Source organism: Eriocheir sinensis, chromosome 22 (assembly GCF_024679095.1).
Source record: "Eriocheir sinensis breed Jianghai 21 chromosome 22, ASM2467909v1, whole genome shotgun sequence".
NCBI lineage: Eukaryota > Metazoa > Arthropoda > Malacostraca > Decapoda > Varunidae > Eriocheir > Eriocheir sinensis.
The window spans coordinates 15,636,397-15,656,309 of record NC_066530.1 but is presented as its reverse complement, the minus strand read 5'-3'; the positions used below and the strand labels follow the sequence as shown (position 1 = coordinate 15,656,309).

The window sequence follows — 19,913 nt, the reverse complement described above, 5'->3', positions numbered from 1 at the left end:
CCACCACTATCGTCATGGAGGAGGAGGAGGAGGAGGAAGAGGAGGCGTGCGAAGGAAAACAATCAATGCACATCCAAGGGAGAGAAGAGGAGGAGGAGGAGGAGGAGGAGGAGGAGGAGGAGGAAGAGGAGGAGGAGGAAGGAGGTAGTGGTAAAGGGTACATACAAGCAAGTAAAAAAAAAAAAAATAACAATCTCTCTCTCTCTCTCTCTCTCTCTCTCTCTCTCTCTCTCTCTCTCTCTCTCTCTCCGGTTCACCAAACGTCGATTATCTCTCAAAACGGCGGAGAAGAAGAAGAAGAAGAAGAAGAAGAAGAAGAAGAAGAAGATGATGATGATGATGACAAGAAGAAGAAGGGAGAAGAGAAGATAGAGGAAGGGAAAAAAGGAGAGGGAGGAGGCGGAGAAAGAAGCAAAAAAATAATAAGAAGAAAAGAAGGAAGAGGAAGAGGAGGAGGAGGAGGAGGAGGAAGACAAAGTTCACCAAAAATAGAGAGGAATAGAAGGAAGAAATAAGTGGATAGGAGGAAGTGAGATCAAGATGAAGAAGAGGATAAAGAAAAAAACAACAACAACATAACAAGACAGATAGACCGATAGATAGATAGAGAGAAAGACAGAACAAAGACAAACAAAAACAAATAAAGACAAACAGCATAAAAAACACAGATAGTAAAAAGCAATTATACTAAAGAAGAAACAAAGAAAAAGATTAATATAAATAAAATAAATACAATTCTCTCCATTCTAATTTCTACGTCATTTCAAGATCGTAAATACACGTAAGAAACCGGTTATCTATCACTAAGTTATCTCTATCTTCTTTTCTTATCTTTGGGGTGTGAAGATAAGAGAGAAAGTATGACCTATGTGATTAAACGTAAGCTTCACTCTCTCTCTCTCTCTCTCTCTCTCTCTCTCTCTCTCTCTCTCTCTCTCTCTCTCTCCTCCTATTCCGCCTTTCCCATCACCTTCATTCCCTTCCTCTCCTTTTCTCTTTCTCTCTTTCCTTCCTTTCATTATTTATTTTCTCTTCCCCCTTTCCTTTCCTCTTTTCTCTATTCCCTTTTTCTATCCTGTCTTTCCCATCTCCTCCTTTCCATTCCTGATAAGGCTTTCGTAGAGGTTGCTGTGTTAGTATTTTCGTGGGTAGTTTTATGAGTCCAGTGATAGTTTGATAAGGCTTCCACACTCACATTTGATAAGGCTTTCGTAGAGGTTGTTGTGTTAGTATTTCCATGGGTAGTTTGATGAGCCTAGGGATAGTTTGACAAGGCTTCCACATACACACTTGACAAGGCTTTCGTAGAGGTCGTTGTGTTCAGGTATTTCCATGGGTAGTTTTGTGAGCCTAATGAGAGTCTGACAAGGTTTTCGAAGAGGTTGTTGTGTTAGTATTTCGATGGAGGGTAGTTTTATGAGTCCAGTGATAGTTTGACAAGGCTGACACACCCACACTTGACAAGGCTTTCGTAGAGGTCGTTGTGTTCAGGTATTTCCATGGGTAGTTTTGTGAGCCTAATGAGAGTCTGACAAGGTTTTCGAAGAGGTTGTTGTGTTAGTATTTTCGTGGGTAGTTTTATGAGTCCTGGTGATAGTTTGACAAGGCTTCCACATACACAATTGACAAGGCTTTCGTAGAGGTCGTTGTGTTCAGGTATTTCCATGGGTAGTTTTGTGAGCCTAATGAGAGTCTGACAAGGTTTTCGAAGAGGTTGTTGTGTTAGTATCTCCATGAAGGGTAGTTTCGTGAGCCTAGTGATAGTTTGACAAGTTTTCTGCATCATGAAGGTGTTAAACCACTCATGAGAACCAGACGAATCTCCTCTGTGACCTTTGGAAAGAGTTGTTAGAGCCGAAAGCGTCTGAAAATGTGGACCTAAGAAGAGAATGGACAACTTCATCTACATCGAAACGGGAAACTAAAGAAAACACAGACGAAAAGAAGGGAGTGAAAACGGTTAGGAGAGAAACACGGAAAAAAAGGAAGGAATGAAAACCGTTTGGAGAGAAAGAAGCTTATGTCATACAGCGAAATGATACACACAGTTTGATAATAATGATGATGATAACGATAATGATGAACTAATATACGTAAGCGAAGATGAAACATAGATGCATATTTACGAATTTAATATAGAGAGAGAAGATTGACTTTGCATTATGAAGGAGGGTAGTAAAATAATATATAAAAAAATACGAGTGTGAATAATGGAAGAAGATATTAATAAGTGAATAAGGATGTAAATAGAAAAAAAAAAAGAAGAAAGGGGAGGAAGGGAAGGAACGGAGGAGAGAGAGAGAGAGAGAGAGAGAGAGAGAGAGAGAGAGAGAGAGAGAGAAGGAGAGAGAAGGAGAGGGGGAGGAGGAGGGAGGAGGAGGAAGGAGAGAGAGGAGGAGGAGGGAGAGAGAGAGGAGGAGGACTTAAAGGGAGGAGGAAAATAGAATGCCTCGAAATTTTCTCTCTCTCTCTTAGGTTACCACAGATACCATTCCTTGTCTGACATTTGACCCTCACTAACTCTCTCTCTCTCTCTCTCTCTCTCTCTCTCTCTCTCTCTCTCTCTCTCTCTCTCTCTCTCTCTCTCTCTCTCTCTTCTTCTTCTTCCTTTCCTCCTCCTCTTCCTTCTCTTTTCTCTTCCTTCCTAAGTTCCTTTCCTTCCCTTCCTTCTTTCCATCTCTCCTTTCTCTTCCTTCCTTTCTTTCTTCCATATGTCTTCCTCCTTTCTCTTCTTCCTTCCTCTCTTCCCTTCACTTTATCTTTCTCTCTTTCTTCTTTCCTTCCTTCCTTCTCTGTCCTTCCCTGCTCTTCAATTCCTCTTTTTATTTCTTGCTATTCCTTTCTTCCTCAATTTATTCCCTCCTCCTCCTCCTCCTCCTCCTTCCTCCTCCTCCTCCTCCTCCTCCTCCTCCTCCTGCATAAAGGTAAAACAATAGAGACAAGAGTGCCATGTTGAAACAGTAGTACTCTCTCTCTCTCTCTCTCTCTCTCTCTCTCTCTCTCTCTCTCTCTCTCTCTCTCTCGAGGGGGGAGGGTAAGGGAGTATTGATTTAGGGTGTCATGCACTGTGGAGCCTGGAGGAGGAGGAGGAGGAGGAGGAGGAGGATGTGGCGGCGGTCGTGGTGGAGATAAAGGTGGAGGAAGGTAAGAGGAGGGAAGAAGGAGCCAGACGAGGAGGAGGAGGAGGAGGAAGAGGAGGAGGAGGAGGAGGAGGAGGAGGAGAAGGAGGAGGAAGACAGACATAAGACAAGCGAGTTGACAGCTGACAGGCCTTTACATCTCTCTCTCTCTCTCTCTCTCTCTCTCTCTCTCTCTCTCTCTCTCTCTCTCTCTCTCTCTCTCTCTCTCTCTCTCTCTCTCAGATACACGTTCGAAACAACAGCTGGAGAAATAGTAAACAGTAGTAGTAGTAGTAGTAGTAGTAGTAGTAGTAGTAGTAGTAGTAGTAGTAGTAGTAGTAGTAGTAGTAGTAGACACGTTAAAATCATATCAATTATTATGTTTCATTATTATTATTATTATTATTATTATTATTATTATTACTATTATTATTATTATTATTATTATTATTATTATTATTATTATTATCATTAACAATAAAAAAGTAAAAAGTAAAAACTAATGAAGCAAAAAAACAACAAGATCTAAAAACAACCTCATTATCAACAACAACAACAAAAACAACAATACGTGCCTATTGTTGACGCGAACAGCTGATTCCCTCCCTATATCCCCCCCCCCTTCTCTCCCTCCCTCCCTTTCTTCTCTCCAGCCTCCCTCCAGTCTGACTTCTCTTCCTGTTTCTCTCTCTATATTTGTTTCCATACCTACTGACCTCTCTCTCTCTCTCTCTCTCTCTCTCTCTCTCTCTCTCTCTCTCTCTCTCTCTCTCTCTCTCTCTCTCTCATCCATTTTTTATTTTCTCTCCATTCTTTTTATTCTCTTCCTGTTATATTCCTTCTATCTCTCTTTTGCTCTCCTCTCCTTCTCTTTCTTTCCTTTCTTTCATTATTTCCTTTTTTCTTCTCTCTTTCCCTTCCTTTCCTCTTTCTTCCATCCTGTCTTTCCTATCTCCTTCCTTTCCTATTCTTTTTCTCTCTTACCTCTATTTCCTTGTTATTCATTTCCCTCCTCCTTTTCTCTTTTTCCTTTCCTCTATTTCCCTTTTCTTTCTTCTATCCTGTCTTTCCTATCTTCTCCCTTCCTTTACTTCCTTTCCTAACCATCTATACCTTCTCTATCTTTCCTAAGTCAGTTTTTCCCTCTATCTCTTTCCTGCTCTTCCTTCCCTTCTCATTTTATTCCGTTCTCCTCCTTCCATCTTCATCTATCTATCTATCTATCATCTCTTTATCTATCTGTCTATCAATCTATCTAACTATCTCTATTTATCAATCTATCTAACTATCTATCTATCAATTTATCTATCTATCTATCTATCAATTTATCTAACTATCTATCTATCAATTTATTTAACTATCTATCCATCTCACTAACTACGCGTGTACACTCACATCCATATCCTTGTTACACCTTCCCTCCACACCTGACATCCGGGTCGCTACATTTCCCCAGGTAGCCTCAGGTAGCCCCTAATTATCGACCTACGCACGCTAGAGAGGAGTAGGAGTATACCTGGGCGGACCCTGAGTATACTTAATAGATAGGTTACAAGGGGGAGGGAAGGAGGGAAGGAGGGGAGGAAGGAAGGAAGGAGAGGAAGGAAGGTAGGTAGGAGGGAAAGGAAGAAAGAAAGGTAGGAGAGGAAGATAGGAGAGGAAGGAAGGAGGGGAAGGGAGGAAGGAAGGAAGGAAAGAAGGAAGGAAGGAGGGGAAGGAAGGTGCCGGGGTAGAATTGATCAGGTTAAGGTTTTGTTCATGTAAGGTTTTGGTTGCGCGCGCGTGTGTGTGTGTGTGTGTGTGTGTGGTTGGTGTTGGTGGTGCTGGTGGTTGTGTTAGTGTTTGGTAGTTAGTCGGTTAATTAAAGATATAAATAGTTAGGATGGTAAGTAGATAGTTAGTTCGTCAGTTGTCAGTCAGTCAAGTTTAAGATATAGACAGTTAGATTGGTAAGTAGATAATCAGTTAGTCAGTTAAGTCAGTCAGTCACTCAGATAGATAGATACAGATAGATACATATATGGACCTAAAAATCATCAACCAAATAAAACAAAAAAACATCAACAAACGTAAATGAAACCGAGAAAAAAAAGGAGTAAACAAAAACAAAAGAATTCCATAACAAACACTTAAAATCAATTCGTCATGTAACATCTAAAAAATACAAAACAAAACATCAACAAACGTAAATAAAACTGGAAAAAAAAGACGTAAACAAAAACAAAACAATTCCATAACAAACACTTAAAATCAATTCCTCATGTAACATCCCTTAAAAAATACAAAACAAAAGAAATATATCAACACAAGAACACGAAAATAAGAATCATAATAAACCCCAAAACCCTTCACGAAAAACTACCCTTCATCATTACCCTCAAAGAAAAAGAAGAATGAAAAAAGAAAAAATATATCGTGTCGACAAAATCGCGTTCGAGAAAGAGCTTAAAAAGAACCATCACAACACGCGTGACGTCACAGCGAGGGCGGCTTCCTATTGGCTGGCTGACGCGGTGGCTCGTGACGTCAGCACTTCCTCAAAGATACATCCATTAAGCGAGAGAGAGAGAGAGAGAGAGAGAGAGAGAGAGAGAGAGAGAGAGAGAGAGAGAGAGAGAGAAGGTTAGGAAGGGAGAAGAGAAGGATACGGAAGGGGAGAGAGAGAGAGAGAGAGAGAGAGAGAGAGAGAGAGAGAGAGAGAGAGAGAGAGAGAGAGAGAGAGAGAGAGAGAGAGAGAGAGAGAGAGAGAGAGAGAGAGAGAGAGAGAGAGAGAGAGAGAGAGAGAGAGAAGGGCGAGAAAAATATAACGTCACGATAATCAACGTCAGAACACATTCTCCTCCTCCTCCTCCTCCTCTTCCTCTTCCCAAACGCTTCACGCTACAATGTAACCCGCGGACCAGAAACAACGGTAAAACAATTCAAGCCAAACGATGCTTCACGGATATCGGCAGGAGTTATTTTTCGAACCGAGTCGTCCGCCACTGCAACAGCCTTCCTGCAGGAGTGATTAGCGCGGAAACAGTCAACTCCTTTCATAAAAATCGCATTAACCGTCACTGTGCTGCGTTGGGGGTGAACTAAACGTACCCACGAGTTTTTTTGTTTGTTTTTACGGCAAAGGAGACAGTTCAAGGGCGTAAACAAAAATAAAACAATAATGAAGACAAAAAAAAAAACACCCCGCTACTACAAGAGAAGATGGCGCCACTATAAACACTTGCCTGCGCCATGACGAGCTGGGGCCGACTACAATTCAGGCCCCTCAAGAAAGCCTCTCGGTGCTATAGGCGTAAATAATAAAAATAAAATAAAAACTAACTTACTGCTCCTAAATACGTACATAAGTACTTCAATCCCTCCCACAAGCCACTCCTATAGCTGACGGATTCATTAAATTACTAAAAGCAGGCAGCCTCGCAATTGAGTGACCCAATAGGTTTTCTGCAGCCTGCTCGTCCACGTTTCCATGTTTCCTCCTCCTCCAAATCAACAGAGGCATTGAAATAAAGCTTGCGGACAGACAGACGGATTTGGAAAGTTAATTACAAGATCCGAAAAATGTGTTTGGATGAGAAAACATATTGACGTACGTGTGTGTGTGTGTGTGTGTGTGTGTGTGTGTGTGTGTGTGTGTGTGTGTGTGTGTGTGTGAAAATAGAGCATTCCTCCCTCGATTCTGGATAATTCTCTCTCTCTCTCTCTCTCTCTCTCTCTCTCTCTCTCTCTCTCTCTCTCTCTCTCTCTCTCTCTCTCTCTCTCTCTCTCTCGCAGCGGGGACTCCATATTAAAAGCTTCAGAATATTCTTTATTTTTATATATTTTTCCAATCTTTTTTTTATTTTTTAAGATTATTTTCCCATTTTTTTTCTAGAGGGCAAAGAGGACGCCTGCCTGAGAGAGAGAGAGAGAGAGAGAGAGAGAGAGAGAGAGAGAGAACTAAGCTTATATATACCTTCCCCTAAAAGCATAATAATTAAATAAAAAAAAATAATAATAAAAAGGAAATGTGTTCAAATTTATCCACATTTAATCTCTCTCTCTCTCTCTCTCTCTCTCTCTCTCTCTTTTTCATTTCCATATATATATTTTTTTAATTTTTTCAACTTTTTCCTTCTATTAATTTTTCCTTTCTCTATTTTTTCATTCCCATTTTCACTCATTTTCTTCTCTTTCTCATTTCATTTATCTTATTTTTCCTTTTCGTCATATTCTTCTTTCCCTTTTCCATTGTTTTCATGTCTTTCTTTCTACCACATGTTATTTTTCCTTCCTATTTTCTTTCTTTCAATTATGTATATTTTCCCTCTTCTTATTTTCTCACCTATTATTATTATTATCATTATTATTGTTATGGTGAGAGGAAGTAATGTAAGAATTTTGATAAGAGTAAAGTTAAATATCAATAGAAAAAAAGTCTACATGATCTTCACAAAAAAATATATTAACAGAGTATTAACCAGTATGTATATTTTTCTCTCTTTGACGTATTTTCAGTAAGTGCAAAAAGAAATAAAAACCGACTGCCTCATTATAAAAAGGAAACTCGATATATTATGTTCTCACAAATAATATCACAATAGTCTCTCTCTCTCTCTCTCTCTCTCTCTCTCTCTCTCTCTCTCTCTCTCTCTCTCTCTCTCTCTCTCTCTCTCTCTCTCTCTCTCTCTCTCTCTCTCTCTCTCGGAAACCCACCACCACTAACATAACAGAATATTAGCTATACGTTTTCCCTCTTTTCTTTAGTATTTTCAGAATGCAAAAATATAAATAAATAAAAAAATACTCTCAATACGATATTACACACACAATATTACAATGGACTCTCTCTCTCGCTCTCGCTCTCTCTCTCTCTCTCTCTCTCTCTCTCTCTCTCCCAACAAAACCACTCGCCGACACTAACCTTCAAAGTATACGAACAGAGCGACAGCAACTCAGCCCTCGCCAAGCCCTCACTTGGCCACTTCCCACACACAGGAGCGACACTTCCAAGCCCAGGGGTGAGGCGGGACACTCAGAGGCTGCACTGAGGCAACACTGTGAGGCTCAAGAGGACTCCTGGAGGGGCATGTCACTGGGGCCTCTGGTTGGGCTCCTGGGTAGTTCTCATGGTGGCTGTGCTTGTCCCCCTGTGAGAGAAGATTATGGGAGAAGATTTGAGAATGTGAGGGTAAAGTATAGCTGGATAAATAGGTATACAGATAGAAAAGAGGGAGAGGTTGAGGTGTTTGTCCCCCTGTGAGAGAAGATTATGGGAGAAGATGAGAGAATGTGAGGTTAAAGTATAGATGGATAAACAGGTAGACAGAAAAGAGGGAGAGGTTGAGGTGTTTATCCCCCTGTGAGAAGAGAAATTAAGACAAGAGATTGCAAAGTTAAAGCATAGTGGTAAATAGATAGTTAGATCAAAAATAGATAGCAAGACTTCCGATGTCACAAAATTACAATACAGAAGATTATGTTGAGTATCTAGCACGCACACACACACACACACACATACCATCCCCGAAGCTTCACCTGTTAAGGCTTTCCAGTCTGCCGGTACATAAGTTAATCCCTCACCTCATTAGTCACAGGCCATTAGTCAGGAATAACAATGCTACGTACCACAACAAAGTCACGCCGCGTAAAATTTTGACGCTCGATATTGAATTACTGATGTGTGTATATTTCCTTTGACCATGACCTGACTTGATCTTCGCTTTTCCTTTTAAATTTATCTGATGTGTTAAATGATATGCATAATCTGGAAGTGACAACCCAGAATACTAGATAGACAGAACTTAATCAGATATGGACTCTTACTAATGGGATGATACATTATTATTATTATTGTTATTATTGTGATATGTGAGATGAGAGACAGTGGGTAGAGTGTTGAGGATGGTGAAGGAGATCAGTCTCTCTTTAACCGTTCCCCATTATGTCTTACAATGCCTCCAGAAAATGATATAAGGACACATCTCCTCCCAAAAGTGTCCTCTCTTTTGGCCACTCCTCTTAACTCTTTTTATAGGACCAGTGATTTGCGGGCTTTTTTTCATTAGTTTTCTTTTCTTTTCTTTTTTGCCCTTGAGCTGTTTCCTTTAGTGTAAAAACAAGCAAACAAAAAACTGTAATTCCATGTGTCGTGTCAAAATATTGTACTGGCCTACTATCAAAGTTAAGATGAGTTTTGAGAGAAAAATATGTTAGTATCCCAATCCCTCACCTCAAAGACTATGCACCAAATGATTGCATATATCTCTATTGTAGACAAAGAAGAAGAAGAAGAAGAAGAAGAAGACATAATAGACAGCCCTCTGAGGTCTGATTTACGACATAGCTGATTTCTCTGCACCAGCTTCCGTTAGTATGGTGACCAGATATAATTCAACGCACTCCACTTTTCTTCTTCACATTCTAATTGCTGCCTAAAATGTCCTGTATGTTATTTCTGCATTTTTTTTTAGGGGAATTAAGGATTTTTTTAGGTGTTTATTTAAGGGAAAGAGAAGATATTGAGTTTAATTGTGTGTGGAAAACCTTGAAAATATATTACTTTCAAATGTTGTCAGTAAGGAATAGGGTGTTCAAATTGAGATATTTTCCTCAATTGAAAGAGAATATTTAGCTGACCTGCCATTCTTACTCCTCCCATATCTAAACAAACTTCATATCTTCTCATTGCCTTTAAAAATCACCTAAAACATTGCTCATTTTTCCTAAAAAAGGCAAAAATAACAGAGGACTTCCATATGTCATCCCAGGTTACATATATTTTTTTTACTATTAAACTATTATTATTTGCTGCTATGTCATATTTCCTCCACACACAAATAAATACACTCAATATCTTCTCATTCCCTTAAATAAACACCTAAAAAAAAACTTAATTCCCCTAAAAAATGTGAAAATAACAGAGGATTTCCATACGTCGTCCCAAGCTACATATATTTTTTTCACTATTAAACTGTTATTATTTGCTACAATGGTATGTCATAATTCCTCCACACACAATTAGACAAACTCAATATCTTCTCATTCCCTTAAATAAACACCTAAAAATATCCTTAATTCCCCTTAAAAAACACAAAAATAACAAGGACTTCCATATGCCATCCCTAAGTTTTCTTACTATTTGACTATAATTATTTGCTGCTATGCCATATTTCCTCCACAGACAATTAAACAAACTCAATATCTTCTCATTCCCTTAAATAAACACCTAAAAAAAAACTTAATCCCCATAAAAATTGCAAAAATAACCGAGGATTTCCATACGTCATCCCAAGCAAGATATAAGTTTCTCACTATCTAACTATAATTATTTGCTGCTATGCCATATTTCCTCCACAGACAATTAAACAAACTCAATATCTTCTCATTCCCTTAAATAAACACCTAAAAAAAGCTTAATTCCCATAAAAAACGCAAAAATAACAGAGGATTTCCATACGTCATCCCAAGCAAGATATAAGTTTCTCACTATTTAACTGTAATTATTTGCTGCTATGCCGTATTTCCTCCACAGACAATTAAACAAACTCAATATCTTCTCATTCCCTTAAATAAACACCTAAAAAAAAAACTTAATTCCCATAAAAATTGCAAAAATAACAGAGGATTTCCATACGTCATCCCAAGCAAGATATAAGTTTCTCACTATTTAACTATAATTATTTTTTGCTATGCCATATTTCCTCCACAGACAATTAAACAAACTCAATATCTTCTCATTCCCTTAAATAAACACCTAAAAAATCCTTAATTCCCATAAAAAACGCAAAAATAACAGAGGATTTCCATACGTCATCCCAAGCTACATATATTTTTTTCACTATTAAACTATAATTATTTTCTACTATGTCATATTTCCTCCACACACAACTAAACAAACTTAATATCTTCTCATTCCCTTAAATAAACACCTAAAACATCCCTTAATTCCCCTAAAAAACACAAAAATAACAAAACTTCTCCATGCGTCAAAGAGCTGCTGGGCGGGTCGATGAATCAGCTGGGCCTCAAACAATGGCTCCTCCTGCCCTTACCCGCCCTCCCACAGCCTCCCTTTTACCCTTAGTCAGTGCATCTACCCTTTACCCTCCTTATCCTAGCAGGTCAGCAGGATGGCAGCACTCACGCGTCAGTAATCAGCAGGAAAATAGGAGCTGAGGGGGACGTGTGACCTGCCTCTCCGGCCGCCCTTGTTTACCTATTGCGTCATGGGCTGGCTGCCATTGACCGCCATCCTCCTCATTTTTTTATATGCTTTTTTTTTCATTTTTTAGCCATTTAAGACCTAATAAGAGCTACTATTTGAGAAAATAAATGCCAAAACTATAACCAAACTTCCTAATCTAGCTTTCATCTATAGAATATGAAGAGAAAATCCATTAGAGATAAGATTTGACTGTTCCTCCTAAATTTATACATTTCTTCGTTTTAAGCTCTATAAAAGCTCTCAACCCTTATTACTTGGTTGTCATACTCTTCTCATTGCTGCTTGTATCCAGAGCAGAACCCAGGGTATCGGACGTCCCCCGTTTGCTAAAAGGTCCACTTTACGAGAAGTCAAAACGAAAAACTGGGACAAAACTCCTGTTATTCCGTTTTGACAGCAAGAAAACGCGCCCAGAAACGTTGATTTTTCAAAACCCCGACCCCAGTTGATTTATTTATAGTGTCTTCCATTTAGCGTAACCTGTTTCTGGGTCGTGATCTGCAGAGTCCCTCATAGAGTCCCGACAACCTAAGATTTGGACGCCATTATTGGCCCTGTGTTTTCCCCGCGCTTTTCAAACACTAGCACACGGGTTACGCTAAATGGAAAAGGCTATTATAGTGTCTTCCATTTAGCGTAACCTGTTTCTGGGTCATAATCTGTAGAGTCCCTTATAGAGTTCCGACAACCTAAGATTTGGACGCCATTATTGGTCCTGTTGTCCCCACGAGAGCGTGTGACAGCGTTTGAAAAGCACGGCGAAAACAGGCACAATAATGGCGTCCAAATCTTAGGTAGTCGGGACTCTATAAGGGACTCTACAGATCATGACCCAAAAACAGGTTACGCTAAATGGAAGACGCTATAATTAGCTCACTTCGCTCGCCACTCAACCCTCAGCAAGTGGCTTTAATTAGGAGCCTCGCTTATTAGTGGAAAAAGCCCCCCCCCCCCCACCCTCCCCCCTCCTTTACAGCTATGGGTACAGGTCATGCTTTTCAATGCTAACTTTCGCTATATTCCTTCACTCACCTCTAACAACTAACTGCAACCTAGCCAACTTATCCAATACTCTTAACTGACCATGGCTAGCCCTTGAGACCGTTCCTTACTCCCGCCAGCTTAGCAAACTTCAACTCTATTAAATGTTATCACCTCGATTTGGCTCCACCTTATTTTCCATAGCTACATTCCTTCAGTTTAACACTTGACCCACAGCACCATTAAACTTTCTTCATGGGTCCTGTTAATTGGGCCCAGCTCATTAATGGTTCCCTTCAGAGAGTTTCCACAATAGAGTCTGGGTTGATGAGTTTGGGAAGGGAAGATTTTGAGAGATATATATGACATGTTTCCATTCAAGTCTAACCTAACAGAATCAACACCTTAGTCCTGTAATTAACAAGATCATGAAAAAGGAAGCGTTTCTTTATACCTTTTTATTCATCATTATAAATTCAACGCCGTATAAACTTTGAGGAATGAATCTTCAACTCGTAAAAAATATGGACAGTTATAAAAAAATCCATCACCAGCAGCAATGGCATGGGGAACAGGGACTATAGAATGAATAAAAATAGGAAACTTGTCTTTTCTGATAATAAAGTAAAATAATAAAATTCCCTAATGTTGTAAGTGTGCAAAATGTTCGGTTATATTCAGCAGGATTAGTGAGTGTGAGATTACGAGACACAGAAAAGGCGTAGAAACATTTTAAACATTTGCCAGAAGATTTGTTGTACGTGTATATAGACAACTGCTATGTGCGTAAGGTAAAAAGAAAGGTTATTACAGTCATGTGTGTGTGTGTAATAAGATAGAATTTGGTCTGATAGAATTAGGACTTGACTGACGGAAATAGAAAAGGCATGATAGAATTAGATTTAAAATTGGTCTGACAGAATGAGAATTAGACAAACGACTCACAGAAATAGAAAAGGCATGATAGAATTAGATTTAAAATTGGTCTGACAGAATAAGAATTAGACAAACGACTCACAGAAATAGAAAAGGCATGATAGAATTAGATTTAAAATTGGTCTGACAGAATGAGAATTAGACAAACTGTTAGAATTAGAATAGTATGACCTGACAGAATTAGACTTAAACTTGGCCTGACAGAATGAGAATTAGACAACTGTTAGAATTAGAATAGTATGACCTGACAGAATTAGAATTGGCCTGACAGAATTAGAATTAGACAAACTGTTAGAATTAGAATAGTATGACCTGACAGAATTAGAATTAAACTTGGCCTGACGGAATTAGAATTAGACAACTGTTAGAATTAGAATAGTATGACCTGATAGAATTAGAATTAGACAAACTGTTAGAATTAGAATAGTATGACCTGACAATTAGAATTAAACTTGGACTGACAGAATTAGAATTAGACAAACTGTTAGAATTAGAATAGTATGACCTGACAGAATTAGACTTAAACTTGGCCTGACAGAATTAGACTTAAACTTGGCCTGACAGAATTAGACTTAAACTTGGCCTGACAGAATTAGAATTAGACAAACTGTTAGAATTAGAATAGTATGACCTGACAGAATTAGAATTAGAATTGGCCTGACAGAATTAGAATTAGACAAACTGTTAGAATTAGAATAGTATGACCTGACAGAATTAGAATTAGAATTGGCCTGACAATAAGAATTAGACAACTTGTTAGAATTAAAATTACATGACCTGATAGAATTAGAATTAAACTTGGCCTGACAGAATTAGAATTAGAGACAGAATTAAATTAGACTTTACAGAAATAGAATTAGCTTGATAGAATTTCACTGATAGAATTAAACTTGGCCTGACAGAATTAGAATCAGAGATAGAATTAGATTAGACATGCTAGAATTAGAATTAGCTTGATAGAATTTCACTGATAGAATTAAACTTGGCCTGACAGAATTAGAATAAAAGACAGAATTAAATTAGACTTTACAGAAATAGAATTAGCTTGATAGAATTTCACTGATAGAATTAAACTTGGCCTGACAGAATTAGAATAAAAGACAGAATTAAATTAGACTTTACAGAAATAGAATTGGCTTGATAGAATTCGACCGAGTTCCAAAATATATACACACAGAATACATTTATTAGGTTATCATAAACTCATTGGGGATCGATATAAGTACAGGTTGAGAATCCCTTATCCGGAATTCCTGGAAGTGAAAGTGTTGCGGATTTCGGATTCTTTTTGATTTTGGAATAAGCAGGCCCTTTTGCGATTTTCAGCATTAAAAAAAAACTTTCTGATTTTGGAATTTCGGATAAATGATTCTCAACCTGCATAAGATTCTCCCCTTACATTGCCACCATTTACCTGTTATTTTTTTCATAGGAACACTTTTATCAACTATGTAGGTTTTGTATAAACTTTCAAAACACAACAGGATTAGTTAGGCATTCCCGAGAGACATTAATCGCTGGGTGTATCATAAACTTCCGATAAGTACAAAAAAATCGACATAACCTTTTCATTACCTTGGTTAACTTTCTCATACCAAAAGCGGTATAGAAAAAAGTGACTAACTCCTCGTTTTCTATAATACAGGATAACTTTTTCAGATCAAAATTGGTGTAGAATAAACTGACTGACTTCTAATTTTTCTATAGTACAGGTTAACTTTCTCATATCAAAGTGCTGTAGAAAAAGTAACCTAACTCCTCTTTCTCCATAATACAGGTTAACTTTCTCAGATCAAAATTGGTGTAGAAAAAACTGACTAACTTCTAATTTTTCTATAGTACAGGTTAACTTTCTCATATCAAAAGTGCTGTAGAAACTGACCTAACACCTCTTTTCTACAATACAGGTTAACATTCTCATATCAAAAGTGCTGTAGATAAAAACTGACTAATTCCTCTTTCTCCATAATACAGGTTAACTTTCTCATATCAAAAGCACTGTAGAAAAACTAACCTAACTCCTCTTTTTCTATAATACAGGTTAAGTTTCTCATATCAAAACCACTGTAGAAAAACTAACCTAACTCCTCTTTTTCTATAATACAGGTTAACTTTCCCAAATCAAAATTACTGTAGAAAAACTAACCTAACTCCTCTTTTTCTATAATACAGGTTAACTTTCTCACATCAAAATTACTGTAGAAAACCCGACCTAACTCCTCTTTTCTACAATACAGGTTAACATTCTCATATCAAAAGTGCTGTAGAAAAACAAACCTAGCTTCATTTTTTCTATTAATATACAAAAAACCTCTCCTTCCAAAACTGAAGACCTAATAAAATCCCCCTATCATGAAATTTCACAGTTACTGAAACTCCGAAATAATCCCCAATCACGAGATGTCACAAAGTTTGGATTATCCGGTAAAATGGTATAGAAAAGTGTGCGTATACAGGAACAAACACAGGCAGCACACACGACACGAAAGCGTTCCACGACAGATAAACTCGCACGGAAGAGCTGCTGGTGAGTGAAAGAGTGCATACCGCATAGTTTGATTGTCTTTCTAGTTGTGCACGATATAAAAATAGTAACGTTCTGCCTATATCACATCAGCTATCTGGGAGCATCATGCATAGAGGTTAGAGGAACATTGGAACAGTAAACATACGCCATGATTATAGTCTTCGTACAGTAAATTGGTCGAGAAGCCCCGCCCCTTCCCTCACCCTCCCTCGAAGCTAACATTGACTCGTAACTTCTTCCTCCTTTCATCCAGCCAATCAGTTCCCGTAGCTGTGGAAGAGCGGGTGGGCTTTCTGAGTTAGTTTAGTGCCCCATGACTATAGTTGGGTTTTCTTTACGCAAACTCTGATTTCTGAAAGATTTGACAGTAACGAGTTGGTGTCTCTGAATGTAAACTTTATTTTTTTAAGGATTTAACAATATCTAGTCAGTCTTTCTGTATGTAAACTCTGATTTCTGAAAGATTTGACAGTAGCTAATTGGTGTCTCTGAATGTAAACTTTATTTTTTTAAGGATTTGACAATATCTAGTCAGTCTTTCTGTATGTAAACTCTGATTTCTGAAAGATTTGACCGTAACTAGTTGGTCTTTATGTATGCAAACTCTGATTTCTGAATGATTTGACCGTAACTAGATAATCTTTCTGTATACAAACTCTGATTTCTGAAAGATTTGACACTAACTAATTGGTCTTTCTGTATACAAACTCTGATTTCTGAATGATTTGACCGTAACTAGTTAATCTTTCTGTACACAAACTCTGATTTCTGAAAGATTTGACACTAACAAGCTGGTCTTTATGTATGCAAACTCTAATTTCTGAAAGATTTGATGCTAACTAGTTGGTCTTTCTGTACACAAACTCTGATTTCTGAAAGATTTGACCATAATGAGATGGTCTTTCTGTATATAAACACTAAATTTTAAAGATTTTGAAAGAAATGTCTTAAATCTCAGGACAGCCACTCCACATGAACAGAGGTAAAAGCTATCAAGACCCAAAAAAAAGTCTATATGGAAGGATTAAGCACATCACCCATTCCTTCTTAAGCACTTCAATATTGCTTCTTATCACCCCTCCGAGGAAAGGACTATTTTGCTATATATAAATTATGAAGTACAGGATTAAGTACATAGTATATCTTGGGGGCGGAGAAGTGCACCTGTTGCCTCGTGTCGTATACTCTCATTTCTCAGCATTATTATCATTATTATTACTATTATTATCATTATTATTAAATCAGCTCCACTATTCATTCTGGACCTCTCATGCTTTCCTTTTGCCTTTGTTCCTCTGTCATGATCGTGTGAGTGCGTTTACATCTAAGCCCCGTCCACACTGTGCTGACTCTGGGCCACGACAACCCAGCGACTCGGGGGATATGAGGTCTGGGGTGTGAAATATTGATGTGAAAGGGTCGCACATGGTCGGAAAAAGGTCTAGAAACGATCGCTGGATGCTGATTTGGCACAGTGTGAAGGAGGCCTAAGAGTCGCTGGGTTGTCGTGGCTCAGAAACGGCAGTGTGAATGGGGGTTTACTCCGACACACATAGAGAAATAATCAAGACTGCTTTGTGAACGAGACCTTTCTAGCAAGTATACATTCTAAAAAGACTTCCGTGTGATTCTTTCCTAATGATGACTATTGGTGAGGCGTAGACCAGCGTTTTTTTGTGTTATCAGTACATATAAAAAAAGAAATAGCAATTGGTATCCACAGTTTGCAGTTATTAAATGTAAAAGAAAAGATCAATATAAATAATGAAAAATAAGCAGTATAGAGATACGGTTCGCAGGTCGGGTGGTATCAATGTCAATAAATAAGGAAAAAAAGAGCAATGTAGAGCTAGAGTTTGCAATCACAGGCACTAGAAAAAAAAAGCCATGGGAAACTGTGGAACGTACACCAAAGTGATATTCAAAAGTCGTCCTTAATGCCCAGAGCACATGAATCAGTTTGTACTCCAATAAGCTATGAAATAAAGATAAATAAATAAACTGAAGAAAGCTTACCGACGCCACAGGTGGAGATGTAAAAAAATAAAATTAAATAAAAAAAAAAAAAAAATTGCCTGGCTGATCGTAAAAGAGAAAAAAAATGTATGTCGGGGTTCGCTAATGTTTTGAATCGTGTCTGGCTTATATTTTACTAATCTCTACGCTAAAGGCAGAGATGTAAAAAATAAAATAATAATAATAATAATAATAATAATAATAATAATAATAAAAATAAAAAAATAAAATATAACACTAGAATCCTGCCTGGCTGATCGTAAAAGAGAAAAAATATATATATGACGGGTCGCTAAGGTTTTGAATCATGTCTGATTTATATATTACTAATCTTAATGTGAGTTTTCAGCGTGAAGTTACACCTAAAATAAATTCTACATCCGTACTTTCCTGCACCTTGATATATTCGAGTCACTGCTCCATCCCCATCTCTTATTTATGAAGCTCTTGGACACCTTTTTCTTATTCGATATATGTATAAAACTGTTAATCTCTATTCATATGTGATTCTCTAGGCTCAAACTCCTCCACTTTTCACTATCAAATCTATAAGCTAAGAATTCTATATACTTTCTTTGCACCTTAATATATTGTTTGAGTCAGTTTCATTATAATCTCTTTTTCGTCAAGTTAAATCATCCTCTATGTACGTTTCAACTCCCCCATTTTCACCATCAATTCTATAAACTGATAATTCTATACACATTTTTCTTGCACTGTAATATATTGTTTGAGACACGGTTCCATTCTATATCCATTTTTCATCAAGTTAAATCATCTTCTACATAGGCTGCAACTCTTCCAATTTTCCCTATTAATCCTCTAAACTAAGAATTCTATATACTTTTCTTGCACTGTAAAATATTGTTTGAGACACGGTTCCATTCTATATCCATTTTTCATTAAGTTAGTCTCTATTCATACATGATCCTCTAGGCTTAAGCTCCTCCACTTTTCACTATTAATTCTATAAACTAATAATCCTACATAATTTTCTTGGACCTTAATATATTGTTGAGTCACTGTTCCATTCTCTAATCTCTTTTTCGTCAAGTTAGTCTCTATTCGTACATGATCCTCTAGGCTCAAACTCCTCCACTTTTAACTATCAATCCTATAAAGTAAGAATTCAATACACTTTTCTTGCACTGTAATATATTGTTTGAGTTACTGTTCCATTCTCTAATCTCTTTTTCGTCAAGTTAGTCTCTATTCATACAAGATACTCTAGGCTCAAACTCCTCCACTTTTCACTATCAATCCTATAAACTTAGAATTCAATACACTTTTCTCGCACTGTAATATATTGTTTGAGTAGCTGTTCCATTCTCTAATCTCATTTTCGTCAAGTTAGTCTCTATTCGTACATGATACTCTAGGCTCCAACTCCTCCACTTTTCACTATTAATCCTATAAACTTAGAATTCAATACACTTTTCTTGGACCTTAATATATTGTTTGAGTCGCTGTTCCATTCTCTAATCTCTTTTTCGTCAAGTTAATCTCTATTCGTACATGATCCTCTAGGCTCCAACTCCTCCACTTTTCACTATCAATCCTATAAACTTAGAATTCAATACACTTTTCTTGCACCGTAATATATTGTTTGAGTTACTGTTCCATTCTCTAATCTCATTTTCATCAAGTTTTGCACTGTAATATATTGTTTGAGTTACTGTTCCATTCTCTAATCTCATTTTCATCAAGTTAATCTCTATTCGTACATGATACTCTAGGCTCAAACTCCTCCACTTTTAACTATCAATCCTATAAAGTAAGAATTCAATACACTTTTCTTGGACCTTAATATATTGTTTGAGTCACTGTTCCATTCTCTAATCTCATTTTCATCGTTAGTCTCTATTCGTACATGATACTCTAGGCTCCAACTCCTCCACTTTTCCCTATCAATCCTATAAACTTAGAATTCCACTGTCCCCACACACTTGCTTTGCACTGTAATATAATGTTTGAGTCACTGTTCCGTTCTAATCTCTTTTTCTAACACATTATTTGCCACCTTTCTTTTTCTTACATGTACAAATGAAATGGCTAAATCTATTCATAAAATATCCTCTAGGCATTTAACTCTTCCACTCCTCCTTATCTATCCTATAAAACTATCCAT

The 19,913-nt window shown here is 37.5% G+C and overlaps 1 protein-coding gene and 2 long non-coding RNA genes across 5 annotated transcripts in view; all 3 read right to left on the bottom strand.

Moving 5' to 3' along the window:
- LOC127002141 (kinesin-like protein unc-104) overlaps positions 1 to 11,326 on the bottom strand; it is a 130,376-nt gene extending 119,050 nt beyond the window's left edge. Inside the window, exons 1-2 of the mRNA XM_050867749.1 lie at positions 11,245 to 11,326; positions 8,023 to 8,248 (exon numbers count right to left, since the gene is read on the bottom strand). The gene's annotated coding sequence lies outside the window, so the exon portion shown is untranslated. The remainder of the gene's footprint in view (positions 1 to 8,022; positions 8,249 to 11,244) is intronic.
- A 1,422-nt stretch (positions 11,327 to 12,748) lies between these two features.
- Positions 12,749 to 16,403, bottom strand: LOC127002136 (uncharacterized). 2 transcript variants are annotated; one of them, XR_007755770.1, is made up of 4 exons: positions 15,455 to 16,403; positions 13,748 to 15,388; positions 13,555 to 13,580; positions 12,749 to 13,439 (listed from the first exon to the last, which is right to left on the bottom strand). It is a non-coding gene; the product is annotated as an uncharacterized LOC127002136 (long non-coding RNA). The 2 variants fall into 2 exon arrangements; XR_007755771.1 differs by having other exon boundaries at positions 13,748 to 15,256.
- An 847-nt stretch (positions 16,404 to 17,250) lies between these two features.
- Positions 17,251 to 19,913, bottom strand: LOC127002138 (uncharacterized). 2 transcript variants are annotated; one of them, XR_007755785.1, is made up of 3 exons: positions 19,765 to 19,913; positions 19,440 to 19,580; positions 17,251 to 19,230 (listed from the first exon to the last, which is right to left on the bottom strand). It is a non-coding gene; the product is annotated as an uncharacterized LOC127002138 (long non-coding RNA). The 2 variants fall into 2 exon arrangements; XR_007755786.1 differs by lacking the exon at positions 19,440 to 19,580 and having other exon boundaries at positions 17,251 to 19,371; positions 19,765 to 19,911.